Source organism: Nelumbo lutea, chromosome 1 (genome assembly GCF_056320005.1).
Source record: "Nelumbo lutea isolate HS-2025 chromosome 1, American lotus-T2T, whole genome shotgun sequence".
Taxonomy (NCBI): Eukaryota; Viridiplantae; Streptophyta; class Magnoliopsida; order Proteales; family Nelumbonaceae; genus Nelumbo; species Nelumbo lutea.
Genome location: NC_142684.1, coordinates 114374298 through 114392145, shown reverse-complemented (window position 1 = coordinate 114392145; position 17848 = coordinate 114374298). Strand labels below are relative to the sequence as shown.

Sequence of the window (17848 nt, the reverse complement as noted above, 5' to 3'; positions counted from 1 at the left end):
CACCAAAGAAGGTGAAATCAGATTGTGATCTTCCCATCTTCGAAGAAGTAGAAAGAATGGCTGACAGAGAGAGAACATTAAGGGAGTTGGCTGCACCAATTATGAACCAACAGCCTTTATGCATCACGTACCCCACTCTTGAGGTAGCCTTTGAACTCAAATCTGGTTTGATTCAATTATTACCTCTGTTTCATGGTTTCCCAGGTGAGGACCCTCATAAACATCTTAAGGAATTTCATGTCGTCTATTCAAGCATGAAACCCCACGGTATGACCGAGGACCAGGTAAAACTCATAGCCTTTCCATTTACTTTAAGAGATAAAACAAAGGATTGGTTGTATATTCTTCCTCCCGGTTCTGTACGCACATGGGATGAAATGAATAGGATATTTTTAGATAAATATTTTCCTGCATCCCGGGCTGCAAATATAAGAAAAGAAATATGTGGAGTTTGGCAGTTTGGTGGTGAGACATTATATGAATATTGGGAAAGGTTTAAGCAACTTGTTGCTAGTTGTCCCCACCACCAAATACCCGAACAACTGTTAATCCAATACTTCTATGAAGGGCTGCAGCCCATGGATAGAAGTATGGTCAATGCAGCCAGTGGAGGAGCCTTGGTGAACAAGACACCCGAAGCGGCCAGGGAGTTAATCTCCAACATGGCCGAAAATTCACAATAGTTCGGTGCTAGAACAGACGGTACCATTAGACGGGTTAATGAGGTAAGCCATGTAAATTTAGAAAATCAGATTTCTGACCTAACTACTTTGGTAAGACAACTCGCTGCAGGACAAGTACAAACTGCCAGGGTGTGTGGTATCTGTTCGATTCCTGGCCATCCTATGGAGATGTGTCCATCACTACAGGATGGGTCGATTCAACAAGTCAATGCCGTGGGAGGATTCCTGGGCCAGCCCCAACGAAAGTATGATCCTTACTCCAATCATTACAATCCGGGGTGGAGAGATCATCCAAACTTAAGCTACGGGACCCAAGGAGTGTTAAACAGTTTTTGTATGCCCTTAGCTTCAATCTGATTTGATGTACTTTTGTTATTTAGTGGAAATAAATAAAGTGCATGTTTGATTCATGTTGTTTGGTTTAATTCTGTGTAAAACCCTAAAACTGGACATTTATAGAGACTCGTGTTAGTTTTAAATGTTCACAGCCGTTGGATAAGTCCGGGGAGATTTATCCTGCCAAGGCTGATACTGGTGTGCCACCAAGTGTTGGGATGGCCTGTTCAACCACTAGAGTAAGACCCGAGGCACATGCAGTATGGGATTACTTGAATCCTTGAACCGGACCAGATTTCCAGTCTTGCCCTGGACCTTGGAAATAGATGGGCAAAACTGGAAAGTTACACCTGAACCCTAGACTCGATTATGACACTTCACTAGGTGTTGGATAAGGCTGCCTTTGATATGCCAATCAGTGAGATCCTTAGCGGGGATCAAAACCTGGGTATGTTGGGGCAGTTTGAGAATTCATCTGAGTGGGTGATCATAGTGACAGAATCAGCCACTTTGTCGGACAAAGGGTAATGATCGGGAATGCATTCTCTCGGATGGAAACCAAACTACCGGCAGTTGATTTCAATCGTTGGAATTTTGTTTTTCAAAATTAATATATTTATATATATGTACGGTTTCAAATTGTTTGCAAATGGTTTTAATTCCCGGGATCCATGTGAGAGGAGAGTGCGGCACTGTTCCTTGCAGCCGAGGGAGAGGTCCTCCCTTGTCGGGCAGTGCTTGATCATTAAGGGTTGAGAGGTTAAGTGTAAGACCATTGAGGATAATACCTGATGGGCTAATCTTGCACCTGCCCACAGTCCCTGGGTTTTTATAAGATGGCTTGGCCCAGGGACCACTTAATGTAAGTGTTGGGCCCATAGGGTCCATATGATGGACTCAAGGGGTTCATTGAGTTTTTCAGTGAATTCGGCTGGGCCTTGTATTAAAGGCTGGGCCGAACCCATGTGGCTGGTGTGTAGATCAATGCTTGGGTCCAACGCCATACAAAGAAGCCCAACTGGGCAGCAGATTGGAAAGTAATTAGACACTGAACACTTAATGGGCCAGAAGCCCATTTCGAGGTGGGCTGATATGATCACCCATCCTTGGGGCGAATCTGAGATTAATGTTAGTAAAAGGATTGGGCCTTTATCCTTATCTACTCTTGGAGACCAAATTCAAATTAGATTTGAATCTGGTAACCTCCTGATAAGATCAGGAGTAAGCTAACTTTATCTGCAGATAGGATTAAGATTATCCCCTATCCAAATACTGATTTGGATTGGGATAACTCCTAATTAGGAGGTTTCTTAATCAAGAAGAAAGGAGGAGAAACCCTAACCAAAAAAAAAAAAAAAGAGAGAAATACAACAGATTTCAAACCAAGAAAAATCGTAAGAAAGGTTCCTGCGAATTGAGATCAGATCTCATACTCCAGAAAAAGAAAGAAGAAGCAGTTCAGCTTTTTCGCCTTTGGAGTTCTCCTCCTGCCGCCGTCATCTGTTTTTGCATGATTAGATCTTTGTAGAAAAAGAAAGTCAAGAAATCTGTTCTTGACATCAGTCTTGCAAGAAAGACTGAAAAAGATTCAGTGTTTAGTACTTCCAGAGGATTCTTGTGAAGGATCCAGTGTGTAGGACGCACCCTACTGGTTCTGTTCCATCCACAGCTGTGTCATCTTCAGCAGGAACGGATCTTGGAGCATTCTTTGGGCGTGAACACCAACTTTGGGAGATAGTGCTTCTCTGGATCAAGTATATTCCACCCATTTGTCTTTTGGTACAGATCTGGTTTGATTATGGTTCAAGTAGGATCCTTGAAAATTGTATTCTAAATTTAGGGAATATGATTCCCAGTTGGGAGAAGGTAGGAAATTTTTGAAATTCGCCCACCCATTCCGCAACCTTTATGGCATCCATTAGATGGATCCTACCATTCTTTCAGTGGTATCAAAGCCACAGGTTCGAATCTTGAACCAAAAGAAAATCAGATTTGACCATGCGCAGATGGATAGAAGGTGTTCTTTCAAGATTTGCGCAGATTGTTTTCTTTATTTCAAGAAACTGTTTGTTGTTAAGGGCGATTGATCTGAAATTAATTTTTTTTAAATCCAAAATTTATTTAGAATTGTTCTTTATTTATTTTGATTTAATGGACGGTTCGAGCCTGGAGATCGCAGTGCAAATTTGGCGCAGATAGTCTGCGCACCCTTTTTCTTTCTATTTATTTTTTTATTTTTTAGACTGAATGTATAGGATTTGATCAAGAATGTAATTAATAGAAATAGGATTTCTGTTCTTTTCTTGATTAAAGAAGAAGGAAGAAGAAGGCGGCGCTGGAGATTTGCAGTTGGAGAAATCGCTTTCTGCGATTTGCAGTTTGTGAAACTGCAACCCTTGTGATTAACCTCTGTTTTGCAGGTGGTGCGAACAGTCCATAGTTTGATTTGTGATTGTTTGAAATCAAAATTATTAATTTTAGATCTTTCATGAATTAATTCTTGAATTGAAAATCAGTTTTGGATCCTCTAGGACTAGATTGGACCAAAACTGTTTGGACCGAATCTGGGGTTCGATAGGGACTGTTTTTCAGTCAGTATTTCTTACACTTGCTGTTCCAAATCTGATGTTCAATTACAGTGATTAATTCAGCCCACCTGTAAAGCCCAGTTTTAAAGGGTTAAAACTACAAAAGGCCCATTACTGTGAGATAAGCTGTATGGGCCGAATTGCTATCTGCGATTTAGCCCATACACCTAGTAGACATTAATTGTTAATGACTTAGATTTTAAATGGGCTATTCAATGGGCTTTACAGCAGTTAATTGATTGGATCAATTCCTCCTTTACATGTGATGTTTGGATGTTTGATGTGCTGCGACCATGGGCCATAAGTACTTGGCCCATGAAGACTCGTTAGTGGCTCTTGCGCACACCATGGCTGAATGCACATCATTGCCATGGTGTCCTTCAAGGTCATTGGATGACCCCTCTTTGCTTGGTGGGCCCCACAACCCTGAAAAGGGATGCGTACGGAACCCCTAGCCGATTAAGGCCCACCAGAAATCTGACTTTATGAAAGTCAGTGGGAGCCACTCTGGTTTGACCTAAATTAAAACTAGGGCGTATTTTTGTTCCCTCCAGCAAATATGAATGCATGTGATAGGGAGACCCATATGATGGACTCTCTAAAAGCCTTCCGTCATTAGCACAATGATGGGTCCTTCAGTAATGAGGAAACGCACCATAAAATTGGGCTATCCATTTGCTGTTGGATCTATTAGAGTGTTTCATAAGATGATAGGGGCGTCATAGACCGATGTGGGAGGGGCTTCACCAGAAAATGGGAACTCTCTCACGGTACCTTGGCGTAACCTGAATATGATGGGTGTGCACTCACTGGACAGAAAGGTTTACTTGAAAACGGCTCTGAACCTTGTCTGACAGAGGCCAAAAGGAAACTCATTTGATGAGTGGATATGATCTGTCATAGAAAGGTGGTCGGGTTATGCAGCTGAAACAGTTGGCTTCACGCACCCCATGTGATTTCCCACATTTCCAGAGACATTTTGTCGTCTCCGTCATTGAGAAAGGAGGGAAATCTCAGAGATGAACAAATGGGAATGGAACATAGATTAAAAGCCATATCTATGTAGGTAACATGAATCAAACTAAGGTTGTGGACTAATGATTTAGCTATTTTATCAGAAAATGGCAAACGGTCAATTTCCAAAGCATCTAGACGATAACAAGCTTAAGGGCCCAATCTATGCCGACTGGTACAGAAATCTTATGCTGGTCCTAACTTCCAAAAAGTTAGACAAGGTGGTGAAAAATCCTTCCCCGGAATGTCCGGGTGATAGGGCTTCTAAGGCCCGTAGGAGGGACTACCAAGAGTGGGAGGATAAGAACTCCCTAGCCCGCTGCTTTGTCATTGCCTCATTAGACAACTCAATACAGAGGCAGTTCGATCAGATCGAACTAGCCAAGGACATATTGGATAGTCTAAGAACAATGTATGAAGAGCAGAACCGTTCTACTCGACAGAAGGTCCTGAAATTGTTCATGACCGAGCAGATGACTAAAGGGCAGAAAGTTCATGACCATTGTCTTCGGATGATGGGATACATTAACGAACTTGAAGCTCTTGGATCCGGGCTAGATCTTGGCATGCAAGTGGATGCCATCCTCAATTCTTTGCCCTCTTCCTTCAATGCGTTCACAATGAACTACAATATGAATAAGCTGAATGTCAGCGTCCAGGAACTCAGCAATATGTTGCAGAGAGCCGAGGATCTACTCAAGAAGGATGAGCCTGTGGTTATGCTTGCTGAAGCTAACAAATCGGGCAAGAAAAAGAGAAAGGCAAAGAAGCTTCAGAAGAAGGCTGCCAAACCTAAGAAGCAGAAGAAGAACAAGGCATCTGATGTCTGTCACTTCTGCAAGCAGACCGGCCACTGGAAGAGGAATTGTCCTGCCTACCTGGAATCTAAGAAAGGTAACATCGAAACTTGTGTCATAGAAACTAACATGTTAGTTACTTCTGTGTCCTGGTGTGTTGACTCCGGGGCTTCAACTCATGCGTGTAACTCACTGCAGGGGTTCGAAGTTAGCAGAAGGTTGAGTGAAGGTGGAGTGACACTATTCTTGGGAACAACTAGAAGTGTTGCAGCGGCGGCAATAGGAACCGTAGAATTAGTTTTTAAAGAAGGAATACTTGTACTTAAAGATTGTCTTTATGTACAGAACTTGAGAAGAAATTTAATTTCTGTTTCAAAATAGTGTGCTGATGGATATACTGTTTATTTTAGTAATATGATTACTGTTAAACGGAATAATAAATTCATCGAATGCGGGGAACTAGAGAACGGTCTCTATGTTCTACATCCTTCTCTGGAAACTAACTTAACCGAAACTACGTCGGTTGAAAATCCCAAGAAAAGGAATCGTGATACAGTAAGTCCCACGTGCCTCTGGCATTACCGACTTGGCCATATTGGTATTGACCGAATCACAAGGCTGGTAAAGGATGGTCCTTTGGATTTTCTAACCGTAGAAAATCTTCCCACTTGTGAACCTTGCCTTCAAGGTAAGATGTCTAAGCGGCCATTTGACGGTAAACCTGAAAGATCCGAAGGCACACTTGACCTGATACATACTGATGTATGTGGTCCCCTGAGTGTTAGGACACAGAATCAACACATGTACTTCATCACCTTTACAGATGATTTTTCACGATATGGTTACGTGTACCTAATGAGACATAAGTCTAAATCATTTGAAAAGTTCAAAGAGTTCAGACAGGAAGTCGAGAAACAGTTAGGGAGAGAAATTAAGGCCCTTCGATCAGATCGAGGTGGCGAGTATCTCTCTGACGAATTCAGGGACTACTTAAAGGCCAATGGGATAGTGTCACAATTAGCTCCTCCTGCTACACCTCAACTCGACGGTGTTTCTGAGAGGAGGAATAGGACCTTGTTGGACATGGTCCGGTCGCTTCTCGTACGCTCACAATTACCCACATCCTTTTGGGGATATGCATTAGAGACTGCTATCTACGTGCTGAATCGGGTTCCAACCAAATCAGTTCCAAAAACTCCATATGAACTTTGGACCGGAAGGAAGCCAAGTGTAAGACACTTGAAGATTTGGGGTTGCCCTGCACACGTTAAAAGAACAAGTGCGGACAAGTTGGAATCTAAAACCAGTCGTTGCCTATTTATAGGCTACCCAAAGGATTCGGTGGGTTATCTATTCTATGACCCAAGTGAGCAGAAAGTGTTCTTCAGTTGAAATGCCCAATTCTTAGAATCCGATTACATCTTGGACACCCATCGTCAGGAAATAGTTCTTGATGAGGAGAGCTCAGGAGCAGTGGGAGATGTCCCACAAATTCCAGGTAATGACCAACCTAGAAGAACCACCTGGGTATCCAGACAACTAGTATGATATGGTTATGACCAGGATAGTTACCTGGTGGAAACCTTGACTAGTGAAGAGGATCTTGTGACTTACACGGAAGCTATGTTAGACATAGACTCCCAGAAGTGGATGGAGGCCATGAGAGCTGAAATGGACTCAATGGAGACCAATGGAGTCTGGACTCTAGTGGATCCGCCCTCTGGGGTAAAAGCAATTGGTTGCAAATGGATCTATAAGAGGAAGAAGGGCCCCGCTGGCAGGATTGAGACCTTTAAAGCTCGTTTGGTGGTGAAAGGGTATACTCAGAAAGAAGGCATTGACTATGAGGAAACCTTTTCGCCCGTGTCCATGCTTAAATCCATTAGGAAACTGCTAGCTGTAGCAGCGTACCATGACTACGAGATTTGGCAAATGGATGTCAAAACCGCATTCCTGAATGGAGATCTTAGTGAAGATATCTACATGCAGCAGCCGCAAGGCTTCATTGCTGTTGGTTAGGAACACATGGTATGTAAACTTAATAGATCCATATATGGACTTAAGCAGGCTTCTAGGAGTTGGAACATCCATTTTGATTTTGCAGTCAAAACGTTTGACTTTGAGCAGAATCCGGATGAGCCCTGTGTTTATAGGAAGTCCAGTGGGGATAAGATCACCTTTTTGGTGTTGTACGTGGACGATATCCTACTCATTGGGAATGATGTAGGAATGTTGACTTCGGTCAAGGTATTGCTATCACAGCAGTTCTCCATGAAAGATCTTGGAGAAGCTTCATACATACTGGGTCTTCGACTCTATAGAGATAGATCGAAGCAGATAATTGGATTATCCCAGGCTGCTTATATTGACAAAATTGTCAAGAGGTACAGCATGGAGAACACCAAGAAAGGAAACGTTCCTTTCAGGCACGGAGTCACTCTCTCCAAGAAGATGTCTCCCAAGACTTCTGAGGAGATTGAGAGCATGAGAGACGTTCCCTATGCCTCAGCCGTAGGGAGCATCATGTATGCCATGCTGTGCACTCGCCCTGACATTGCTCAGGCGGTAAGTGTGGTAAGCAGATTCCAGGCAAACCCAGGGTAGGAGCATTGGACTACTGTGAAGAACATACTCAAATACCTTCGAAGGAAAAAAGAGTTTTGTCTGGTATTCGATGGTAGTTCACTGCAAGTTCTAGGATATACCGATGCCGATTTCCAGTCGGATCTAGATGATAGAAAGTCTACATCTGGGTATGTTTTCACGATAGGATCGTGTGCTGTTTACTGGAAAAGCAGAAAACAGGGGTCCACTGCAGACTCCACAACCGAGGCCGAGTACATTGCCGCAAGTGAAGCTGCCAAGGAAGCCGTGTGGATGAAGAAGTTCATACACGAATTGGGAGCGATTCCATCCAGCACATCACCCATCGCATTGTTGTGTGACAACAATGGAGCGATCACCCAGGCTAAAGAGCCTTGAGCTCACTCGAAGTCAAAGCACATCGAGAGAAAGTACCATCTACTACGGGAGATCATTGGTAGAGGGGACGTCCTGATTCAGAAGGTTGCATCAGCGGATAATGTGGCAGACCCATTGACTAAGCCACTGACACAGAAGGTGTTTGAGAAACACGTGGAAAGTATGGGACTCCGGCTTGTACTAGATTGGACCTAAGTGCTAGTGGGAGCTGTTAGATAGTTTTTGTATGCCCTTAGCTTCAATTTGATTTGATGTACTTTTGTTATTTAGTGGAAATAAATAAAGTGCATGTTTGATTCATGTTGTTTGGTTTAATTCTGTGTAAAACCCTAAAACTGGACATTTATAGAGACTCGTGTTAGTTTTAAATGTTCACAGCCGTTGGATAAGTCTGGGGAGATTTATCCTGCCAAGGCTGATACTGGTGTGCCACCAAGTGTTGGGATGGCCTGTCTCAGCCTCTAGGGTAAGACCCGAGGCACATGCAGTATGGGATTACTTGAATCCTTGAACCGGACCAGATTTCCAGTCTTGCCCTGGACTTTGGAGATAGATGGGCAAAACTGGAAAGTTACACCTGACCCCTAGACTCGATTATGACACTTCACTAGGTGTTGGATCAGGCTGCCTTTGATATGCCAATCAGTGAGATCCTTAGCGGGGATCAAAACCTGGGTATGTTGGGGCAGTTTGAGAATTCATCTGAGTGGGTGATCATAGTGACAGAATCAGCCACTTTGTCGGACAAAGGGTAATGATCGGGAATGCATTCTCTCGGATGGAAACCAAACTACCGGCAGTTGACTTCAATCGTTGGAATTTTGTTTTGCAAAATTAATATATTTATATATATATGTATGGTTTCAAATTGTTTGCAAATGGTTTTAATTCCCGGGATCCATGTGAGAGGAGAGTGCGGCACTATTCCTTGCAGCCGAGGGAGAGGTCCTCTCTTGTCGGGCAGTGCTTGATCATTAAGGGCTGAGAGGTTTAAGTGTAAGACCATTGAGGATAATACCTGATGGGCTAATCTTGCACCTGCCCACAGTCCCTGGGTTTTTATAAGATGGCTTGGCCCAGGGACCACTTAATGTAAGTGTTGGGCCCATAGGGTCCATATGATGGACTCAAGGGGTTCATTGAGTTTTTCAGTGAATTCGGCTGGGCCTTGTATTAAAGGCTGGGCCGAACCCATGTGGCTGGTATGTAGATCAATGCTTGGGTCCCATGCCATACAAAGAAGCCCAACTGGGCAGCAGATTGGAAAGTAATTAGACACTGAACACTTAATGGGCCAGAAGCCCATTTCGAGGTGGGCTGATATGATCACCCATCCTTGGGGCGAATCTAAGATTAATGTTAGTAAAAGGATTGGGCCTTTAGCCTTATCCACTCTTGGAGACCAAATTCAAATTAGATTTGAATCTGGTAACCTCCTGATAAGATCAGGAGTAAGCTAACTTTATCTGCAGATAGGATTAAGATTATCCCCTATCCAAATACTGATTTGGATTGGGATAACTCCTAATTAGGAGGTTTCTTAATCAAGAAGATAGGAGGAGAAACCCTAACCAAAAAAAAAAAAGAGAGAAATACAACAGATTTCAAACCAAGAAAAATCGCAAGAAAGGTTCCTGCGAATTGAGATCAGATCTCATACTCCAGAAAAAGAAAGAAGAAGCAGTTCAGCTTTTTCGCCTTTGGAGTTCTCCTCCTACCGCCGCCATATGTTTTTTGCATGATTAGATCTTTGTAGAAAAAGAAAGTCAAGAAATCTGTTCTTGACATCAGTCTTGCAAGAAAGACTGAAAAAGATTCAGTGTTTAGTACTTCCAGAGGATTCTTGTGAAGGATCCAGTGTGTAGGACACACCCTGCTGGTTCTGTTCCATCCACAGCTGTGTCATCTTCAGCAGGAACGGATCTTGGAGCATTCTTTGGGCGTGAACACCAACTTTGGGAGATAGTGCTTCTCTGGATCAAGTATATTCCACCCATTTGTCTTTTGGTACAGATCTGGTTTGATTATGGTTCAAGTAGGATCCTTGAATATTGTATTCTAAATTTAGGGAATATGATTCCCAGTTGGGAGAAGGTAGGAAATTTTTGAAATTCGCCCACCCATTCTGCAACCTTTATGGCATCCATTAGATGGATCCTACCATTCTTTCAGTGGTATCAGAGCCACAGGTTCGAATCTTGAACCAAAAGAAAATCAGATCTGACCCACTTCTATTAGGCAGGCCATTTATGAAAATGGCCAAGACCAAAATAGATGTGGATGAGGGTACCCTCTCCGTCGAAATCGGCGGGGAGACTATTAAATTTAATATTTTTGAAGTTATGAAGTACCCAAATGAAGACCATTCAGTTGACACTATTGATCCAACTGTGCAGAAATTTTTTGAAAAAGATATGAATGAGGAGCTAGAATCGAGTGCACAATTGGATACGAAGGCCCCTATTCCAGATTTGAACCCACTCATGATGGATGGAAGGGGAGCACACCGAAAGCTGAAACCACGAGAGCTAAAGTAGCAAAGGAGGACGTCGAGCATAACGACGTTAAACAATTGCGCTTGTGGGAGGCAACCCATTGTGTTTAGTTAATTTTGTTATTTTGTTTGGTTTTGATTTTTGTGTTTAGCAGGAACCCAACAAGACAAACAGGGAAGTACCCCCAAATCCTTCTACTTTATGCATAATCACATACATTGGGGACAATGTATAACTTAAGTGTGGGGGGATTAGGAAAATCTGATGGAAATTTGAGATACCTTATATTCTTGAAATTTCTGCTCCCTAGAAACTTATCCTTGAACGATTTCAACTTATCAGGAATCATGTGCTTAGGCTGAATAGATAAGATAGGATGCAAGCATGACTAACTGAATCTTTCTTGGCTGCATATGGTACCTCATGTTTTTAATCGATCAATAGGCAAGATGCATAAGGGTTTGATTGATTTTCACATAATTATCTGTCAAACATGGGTTGATTATTCTAGAACTTGCTGTGTTAGGCATATATAGACCACGATCAATGAATTCATGGATCAGGCGGTGAAACCCTGTGATTCTTGTGAAAAAAAAAAGAGGAGTTTAAAAATAAAATAGTAACTAATGTGAGATGGAGCATAAAATGCACTCACATCTAGAAACAAAAAACAAGTGTGAGACGGAGTATAAAATGCACTCACATCTAGAAACAAAAAAACAAGTGTGAAACGGAGCATAAAATGCACTCACATTTAGAAATGAAAGCAAGTGTGAGATGGAGCATAAAATGCACTCACATCTTGAAAAGAAGGCAAGGGTGAAATGGAGCATAAAATGCACTCACCCTAGAACCCCAACCCCATTCTCACCTTCAGATCCTAGGAATTCACACTAAGTGGTGAAGATGTGATACATAGCAAGCTTATGGTAATAAGCACACCTTGTTTTGATTCAAAGGAAAGTAATTGCATCTGGCTGAATTGGTTTGTTAAAAGCAATGAGCACCCGTGCAGTCCAAGGAGTTTCAGCCCTGGAAGGCTTGTCTCCTTGACTATCGATTTAACTTGGGACTATGAGGAATGGGGATTTGCGATCACTCTTGGACAAGAAAAATGGGAGAGAGAGATGAAAAGGGAAAGGTTACCAAGTCTGAACGAAAGCATGAAATGAACCAGTTCTCATGTAGAGAAAAAGAAAGATTGAAAATCAATAGTTAGTCTCTCTTGTGTTACTTGAGTTTTTTCCTTGCCCGAGGACGGGCAAAGTTTAAGTGTGGGGGGATTTGATGAGACCAAAACGAACCCTAATTTTATCCCCTAATATTCATTCTTTTACATTTATTTAGCACTTGAATGGATTCATTACTCTTTTCTTTCGATCTAGGGCAATAAAGAAGGCAATTGGAAGAAAACAGGGCAAATCGGGTGATTTTGCACAGTTTCGATGACAGTCAGTAATCTGGGCCTAACTCTCAATTTCGTACACCTAATTGGACAATTCAAGAATCATTAGAAAGATGAAAGGAAGGTCCACAACTTTTATGTTTTGGGTTTTGACAAATTCGGCCTGCATCGAGTACGAAAATGAGCCCAAAGTCGGAGCAAGTTCGCAGCCAGGCCCATTTCACAACTTAAGCCCAACTCGCAGAAGTACATTGAAGCAGCCCAACTCGATTTCAAGAGTTAAGAGTCCGAATTTCGAATGCAATCTCCAAGGAGAGAGTTTTATCAGATCTAAAGTCTTGAATGTAATCCTAGAGAGATAAGAAGATTGAGATTAGAGCATTAGATAAGAGATAGGATAGGATTAGTTCAAGATAAGATCAAAACTCCCTAAGGATAAGATGATCTCATAGAAGGAGTTTGATAACAGCCCTCTCCTTTGTCTATATAAAGAGGGGGGCGAACCAGCTCTAAAAATCATTCAATCATTCATCAATCAAGCATCAAGCAACTCAAGAAGATCAGTTCGGCCATGGAGAAGCAAAGCATGGAGATTGCGCATATCATGAGCAGCTAAGCTTCTTTTTCTGGTTCAAGGGGGGAGGTTCGATTGTGCCATTGTGAGGTTCTGTAGTTACTTTATTTTCTTTCTTTTTAATTCAATTATTCATTGGTTATTGTGCATATTTTTATTGGATGTTAATGTTAATTAGTCTGACAAACTGAATTAATGTTGATTTTCCTACTGTTATCTATGATTTCGGTGATCCGTAATTGTCACGAATAATGGTACAAGTAGCAATTAGGTTGATATCCTTTTGGGTCAATTGTTCGTGACAGCCTTTGACCAATGTTTTAACATGGTTCAACCTAAAAGAATCGATGGAACAAAATTCAGTAATTGCAGCTATCTCAATTATTGTTATTTTGGTTTAACTGTTTTCACAAATCTTAATGCTATCATTGTTTAACATGTAACGCTATTGTACCCAGTTGAGTGGTGATAAGTGTTGATCGAATGCTGGCTTTGGTCAACTGAATTAGGAAAACACAAGGTTTATTATGGCTATCCTAATAAATCTAAGGTTAAATGCTTGAATTGCAAGAATGCTGAATTGTACCTAGGATCGATGGCCAATCGATTCAACCCGAACCCTTGAACCAGAATTCGGTAAGACTGATTTTCTCTTGTTTGCTTAGTTTGTTATTCTTTTAATTTTAGTTATTTAATTTTCCCACACAATTACTTTATCCATTCGGCTAAGAAATTACTGATTTGCTCCTAGTGGGATTCGACCTAGAACCACTTTTACTGCAAATATTTTATTGTGAGACTAGTAATAATTTTGAGGGCTTCGACAAACCCGTCAGTAGGACACACCCTGCTGGTTCTGTTCCATCCACAGCTGTGTCATCTTCAGCAGGAATGGATCTTGGAGCATTCTTTGGGCGTGAACACCAACTTTGGGAGATAGAGCTTCTCCGGATCAGGTATATTCCTCCCATTTGTCTTTTGGTACAGATCTGGTTTGATTATGGTTCAAGTAGGATCCTTGAATATTGTATTCTAAATTTAGAGAATATGATTCCTAGTTGGGAGAAGGTAGGAAATTTTTGAAATTCGCCCACCCATTCCGCAACCTTTATGGCATCCATTAGATGGATCCTACCATTCTTTCAAGGAGGACAGCAGAAATATCGGCCCCAATTTTTCAATCGACAGCCCTAGTTTTCAACACCCATCACAGCGCAAGGCCAACCCCCGAATTCAGGTTTGTCTTTGGATGAAATAGTTAAGGCTCTAGCTACTAATACTCAGCAATTTCAGCCGGAAACGAGAGCTAGCATTCAGAATTTGGGGAACCAAATTAGCCAACTTGCCACTTCCATCAGCAAATTGGAGGCACAGAACTCTGGGAAACTACCCTCACAAATGGTAGTTAATCAGAAAGAGAATGCAAGTGCGATGGTGTTGAGAAGCGGAAGAGAGTTGCAGTCCCAACCAAGTTCACAATCGAAGGCAGCCAAGGAAGAGAAAGGACAAGGGTCAAACGACAGACCCATCCAATCAATTAATTATCTGTAAGGCCCGTTGGAAGCCCGTTAAAGTTCCATAATATTAACCATTAATATTATCTAGGTATATGAGCTGAATTAGGGTTACCTAGTTCGGCCCATATAGCTTTATCCTTTAAAATGGGCTTTTATAGTTTTAACTATTTAAAACCGGGCCTTTACGGGCTGGGCCGAATTAACCATTTAATTAAATATCAATCCTTAGGCCCATTAATGGGAAATTAGGGCAGACTTTCAGCCTTGATTAAACCCTAGAATTGGTCCAAACAGTTTGAACCAATCTCGGTTCGAATGGGTCTAGGGTTTGATTTTTAATTAAATCCTTAATTCAAGAAAATAATCTGAAATTAAATACCGATAAAAGGAAAAACAAGAATCAGTCAATCAGGGCTGTTCGCACAATCCTTCCTACAAAATAGAGGTTAGATCACAGAATGCAGTTTCACAAACTGCAAATCACAGATAGCGTTTCTCTCATCTGCGAAATCTCCTTCTCTATGAAATCTCCTTTTCTGCACCGCCATCTTTGATCCAAAATAAAAATAAATAGAAATCCTATTTCTATTAATAATTTCATCAAATCGAATACCTATACATTGAGTCTAGAAAACAAAAAAAAATTATTTACAGACCCAAAAATAATTCAAGAACTGCAAAATCGCAGGTTCCCTGCGCAAACCAAGAATTCGATCTCCTTTTGTACGAACAACCCATAAATCGAGAAAATTATAAAGAACAATTCTAAATAATAATCAGATTTATTTAAAATTAATTTCAGATTATTTGCCCATCTATTTTGGGAACAAATTTCCCAAAAAACCATATCTGCGCAAATTGGGTAGAATGCCTTCTCCCTAATTGCGCAGGTTTAGATCTGAAACAGAATGGTTCAAGATTTGAACCATGGCTCTAATACCACTGAAGGGATGAGAGATCCATCCCATGGACGCCCAAAGATTGCGGAATAAGGGGGCGAATTTCAAAAATTTTTCTCTCCCATCAATTGGGAATCACATTCCCTATTTAGAAAATCATATTTTCAAGGATCATTCTTGAACCTTAAACTGAACCAGATCTGAACCAAAAGGAATAGGAGAGAATTATACCTGATACGGAGAAATAATATCTCCCAACGAAGGTGTTCACGCCAAAGGAAGGATCCAAAGACTACTCCCACTGAAGATGGCACAGTGCAGGATGGAGCAGAATTAGCAATGTTCTTCCCCAAGAACTCTATCCTTCGCAAGAATCAGTAGAATGGTACGTGAGCACAGCTTCCTTTTCAATCCTTTCTCAAAGAACTGATGTGAAGATCCAATCTTGACTTCTTCCACAACTGGAGATCGGACTGGCAAACAGGGCGGCATGAACAGGGAGGCGGCAAGAGAGTATTCGCAGGGTGCAGAATTCTCTCTTCTTGATTTCAGCACTAAAGAGGATCTGATGTATATCTCTTAAAGGCTGCCGCCCCCTCCTTCTTTTGTTAATTTAAAAGATCAGCTTCTAATCCCATTAGGAGCTGCTTATCCAAATCATATTTGGATCAGCCTTCTCTTCTAGTGATAAGGATAAACCCTTATCTTATCTGCAGATTAGATTAGCTTTCTCCTAATCCCATTAGGAGGTTTCTAGATCTGAATCACATTCAAATCTGGACTCTCTGAGTGGATAGGATTAAGATCCTATCCTATCTGCTAATCCATCTCAGAATTCGCCCCTTTAATTAACTAAATAAATAGCCCAGTTCAAAATGGGATTTAGGCCCATTAAGTTTATGTGCTCACTTAACCTTCCTAACTGCTGGCCAGTTGGGCTTCCTTGTATGGAGTGGGACCCAAGCATTGATCTACACATCAGTCACATGGGTTCGGCCCAGCCTTTGTTACAAGGCCTGGTCGAATACACTGTTAAAGGCAGTGCACCCCCTAAAACCCATCGAATGGGCTCTATGGGCCCAACACTTACCCTAAGTGGTCCCTGGGTCAAGCCACCTTGTAACACCCAGGGACTGTGGGCAGATGCAAGATTAGCCCATCAGGTATTATCCTCAATGGTCTTACACTTAACCTCTCAGCCCTTAATGATCATACATTGCCCGACAAGAGAGGACCTCTCCCTCGACTGCAAGGAACAGTTTGCACTCTCTACTTATATGGATCTCGAGAATTAAAACCTTTTTGCAAACATTTTAGAAACCATAATATATATACTTTTATGTCTCATATAAAATATACTTTGCAAAACAAATCTCAACGGTGGAAATCGGTTGCCGGCAGTCTTGGTTTCCAATAGTGAGAGTGCATCCCCGATCATTACCTTTGTCCGATTAACAAATAAATCAAAACTTTAATGAAAGCTAAAAATCCTAAATTAAAATCTATCAAAATCATTGGTCCAATTGCCTTCAAATCAGGTTAGAAGAGAAAGCAGTGAATTTCAATATCAGAATTCAGCAATCTATCAATTTGGATCATTTGAATAAATCATAATTGAGCCTTGGTTTGGTGAAACCCCACAGTTATGAACAGCCTCTCTGAAGCACATTTTCATCCTATGCATGAGTGACAATTCTTCTATCTCTAACAAGAATCTAATCCCCATGCATGCATTTCTTCAAACACTTCTAAGGCATCAATTCAAAACTGAATTGATCACCAATTGAATTGTGCAAGTGATCCCGTGACTTACGCGGAAGCTATGTTGGACATAGATTCCCAGAAGTGGGTGGAGGCCATGAGAGCAGAGATGGACTCAATGGAGACCAATGGTGTCTGGACTCTAGTAGATCCGCCCTCCGGGGTAAAAGCAATTGGTTGCAAATGGATTTACAAGAGGAAGAAGGGCCCCGATGGTAGGGTTGAGACCTTCAAAGCTCGTTTGGAGGTGAAAGTGTACACTCAGAAAGAGGGCATCGATTATGAGGGAACCTTTTCGCCTGTGGCCATGCTTAAATCCATTAGGACCCTGCTAGCTGTAGCAGCATACCATGATTATGAGATTTGGCAAATGGATGTCAAAACTGCATTCCTGAATGGAGATCTTACTGAAGATATCTACATGCAGCAGCCGCAAGGCTTCATAGCTGCGGGTCAGGAAAACATGGTATGTAAACATAATAAATCCATTTATGGACTTAAGCAAGCTTCTAGATGTTGGAACATCCGTTTTGACTCTACGTCAAATCGTTTGACTTCGAGCAGAATCTGGATGAACCCTGTGTTTACAGGAAGTACAGTGGAGATAAGGTTACCTTCTTAGTTCTGTATGTAGATGACATTCTACTCATTGGGAATGATATAGGAATGTTGACTACGGTAAAAGTATGGCTTTCACAGCAATTCTCCATGAAAGATCTTGGAGAGGCCTCCTATATACTAGGTCTTCGACTCTATAGAGATAGATCGAAGTGGATAATAGGATTATCCCAAACTGC

General features: G+C 41.6%; 1 non-coding gene across 1 annotated transcript; it reads right to left on the bottom strand.

The window, feature by feature from the left end:
* Positions 1-425: 425 nt before the first annotated feature.
* Positions 426-532, bottom strand: LOC148876904 (small nucleolar RNA R71). The gene has a single exon (XR_016106413.1). It is a non-coding gene; the product is annotated as a small nucleolar RNA R71 (small nucleolar RNA).
* Between the last annotated feature and the right edge of the window lie 17316 nt (positions 533-17848).